The following is a 3,215-nucleotide window of genomic DNA, read 5'->3' on the forward strand; positions in this document are numbered from 1 at the left end:
TAAATTCGTTACTTTGTAATGCATAAAAATCACTTGCTAGGAATGCATAGAGATCTTGTGCTTTTTTTTTTCATTCGTTTATTTGAAAATACAATTGACCGATTCTTTGATCATAAGATATTTAGCCAAAGTATTTCAATCGAAAAAATGCATCCTAATTTCATAAATGACCCATGCACAATTTGAAATATTACGACCTAAATCAAAATGAGGAAGAAAAACCTAGACTTGTGGATTCGGTGAAATGTTAGGAGATGATCCTCTTGGGGTTGCGCCTTGTGCCTTCTTAGGGGCCATCGCGAATTCGGCCTTCTCGCCTTGGATGTAGATTTATGATCTTGTCCGTCTCCTTCGCACGTGAAACTCCCTTTGTGAATCGGCTTCCTTGATTGATTCCACTGTCTTTCAGAATCGAGCCTTAGAAGGCCTTAAAGCTGCCTCCTCGAAGTAGGGAATGGATTTAAAAGACTTGAAAATGGAAGGCTTTTAAAAGAAAACTGGGGTTGTAAAAGAGAGCTTTGTGGAATTGCTAGGGAAAGTACTCAATTTCCGAGGATGCAAGGTAAAAGGATGCTTAAGTCCTCGGTTTGTAAAAACCACTTTGTAAGGGTAAAGGGAAAAGGGTCCATAGAAAGGGGGTTTAAAACCCGGGCTAATGGAATGAAAGAAAAAGGGGCTTAATTCTTGGGGTAAATGGGCTTTTAAAGGGGCTTGGATGGACCCCTACGTAAAAGGGGGGGTTCTGAATGGACTTGGTGGATTTGAAAAAGGGGGTGTAAACGATTTCCTGTGAAGGGGTAAAATCTAGGGATGGGGTTTAAAAAAACCTTCTTTGTAAAGGCAATAGGAAAGGGGGCTTAGATCCCTCCCCTTAGAAGTTTCCAAGAAGCTTCTTGGAAGCTTTTGTTGTCACAGTTAACCACGTGGGAAAAAGGAGATGATTTTGTAGAGTTGATGGCGGGCAGGACCAAGATGATGGGCGTAGCAGAATTCGATGGCAACTCCTCCTTCACAAGGCGGCACACAACGGTAGCTTCGACCCTTCTCAATCTCCTGCTTCATGGTCTGGCAGCGTTATCTCCCTCCTCCTTACTCCCCCCCACACAGGGGTTTTTATAGGGAAGGGAGAGGTACCTCCCTCCCCCCATGCGGCCATTTGCATGGCATTCACCCCCCCATGGCATCCAGCGCAGTGCTTAGTCATTGCGCCTCCCCTCCCTCTCCTCCAATACGACCGTCGGTTGGGGAGAGGAGGGGATAATTTAAAAAAAATTGCCATTATTGCAATATTATCCTTTTGGCCTCCTATCAAGAGGAGGTTCTTATGAAGATCGCGGGTTAGGAATTGGAAATATTACACTAAAGGAGTACATTGGTAGCCTTGTTGTAGACTTGGTGGTCTTCCATAAGAAGTACTCACCATGAGGGTAAGAAATAATCATGAAAATTCGAGCTTTGACCAAGTTTGGACCTTTTCGAGCAATACCTGTGACATCTATCTTGGAGAAGGTGGTGCTAATCAAGCGGTCAAAGCTTCTTTACTTGTTTGACCAAGCGCGTGGTGGAGCAATGTGTGTGCGCTTGCTACATTAGGTGACCTTGCTAAAGTGTCAGATCCACTTCTCCTAGAGAAAGAGCTGAAGGGGGAGCACATCATTTTTGAAGAAAAGAAGGAACTTATATTTTCATCGGAAGCTAGCCCCTCCTCTCCACCGATGAAAAATCCAAGGAACAATTGAGAGTTCTTGTTGGCTATCGGCTTTTTGTATTTGCCATCACTATCAACAATTGCATGTATTTTTCTTGATGAATATAAGATATTTTAATTTTTTCTTATAAATAAATATTTATTAAATAAATATGTAGTTCGTGTAAGTGTGACAATAATGCGTGGTACGTGAATGATACATTCACATACGTTAACAGAATTCAACGCATAGTACTGCACTTGCAATTTTGTATAAGCAATAACGTAACTCGTATCCATACGTATTATTAGTTTCAATGCGTTCATATGTTAAACAAAAATTAAGAGTCGTGTGTTTCAAGAAACAAAACAAATCAACTTTACTCAATTATTTGACTTCAGTACACATCGCATGAGATATGATGTATATATAAATAAATATTCCAATGTGACAGAGTATACAAAATTTTTTGGCCTTCCAAGATGCTATGGTGCTATAACACTCATTACAAAACCTTGCATCATTAATCTCATAACCTATGGAGGAGTCCCCTTGCCGTGTCAAAGCCAAATGATAAAGTTCATGTCTTTATCTGTGATTGTGACACGCTTTGCATGGATGACCTCCATAGCTACAGCAGTCCACCTTCCTGCTACTAGTGGGCCATCCCACACTCGTGCCCAAAATCCTCCCATCCCTTTCAGCTTCAAGTCTTGCATGACTTCCCAAACAACCTTATGAAAAGAATTTTTTAGGATAAGAAGCTCGTATGCACATTGGATTCTCCTTATCTTTTGAAGGGCAACAATGCCCAATTTCCATATCCTCTTCTTCTGTGGGTGTTGTTGTGCTCTATGGAGAGTACCTACTACTACACTAGAGGAGGCTCCACCTTGTGCTCCAAGTGGTGGGCCTTGGTGTGAGGTTGTTCCGGGGTCGAAATGGTGACATATTTGCTTGGTGCATGCCATGCAAGCTCGAGGAGGTAAAATGGAGAAGAGACAGAGGTTGGGGGTATAAAAATGGAGGAAGCATAGATGCACTCATTCAAGTTACGCCTATAATGCAGGAGGTGCAGGATAGACCAAGAGATAACAAAACCTGGTATTATAATGACCTGAACAGAGGAGCATATAGGCCTCCAATGAAGAGAGTTCAAGGTCAAAATCGGGGACAAAGAAAGAAAGCAAGGATAATAATGCCAACATCTTTGTCCCTACCCAAAGCAATGGCCGAAACTTTCATTGTTTCCACTACAACGAGCCAGGTCATTTCAGGAGGCAATGTCCCAAGCTTGGAGGAGGACATCGCCAGGCACCTTTCCAAGGAACGGGCCGTGGACAGGGAGGCGCTACTCGAGGAAAAGGAAGAGCCGCCTGTGTTGCCAAGAGGGAAATGTGCAAAGAAGAAGATTCGACCATGGAAGCAGAGTTTGGAAAGGGTGACAGCCCATGCCATTCTACACAAGAAAGGCTCGAATCATCAATTCTTAGTGATTCGAACTATCAAGGTAAAGGTTTCAAAACC

The sequence above is a fragment of the Lygodium microphyllum genome, chromosome 4 (genome assembly GCF_053477565.2).
Source record: "Lygodium microphyllum isolate KBCC chromosome 4, Lygodium_microphyllum_v1.1.10, whole genome shotgun sequence".
Classification (NCBI taxonomy): Eukaryota; Viridiplantae; Streptophyta; class Polypodiopsida; order Schizaeales; family Lygodiaceae; genus Lygodium; species Lygodium microphyllum.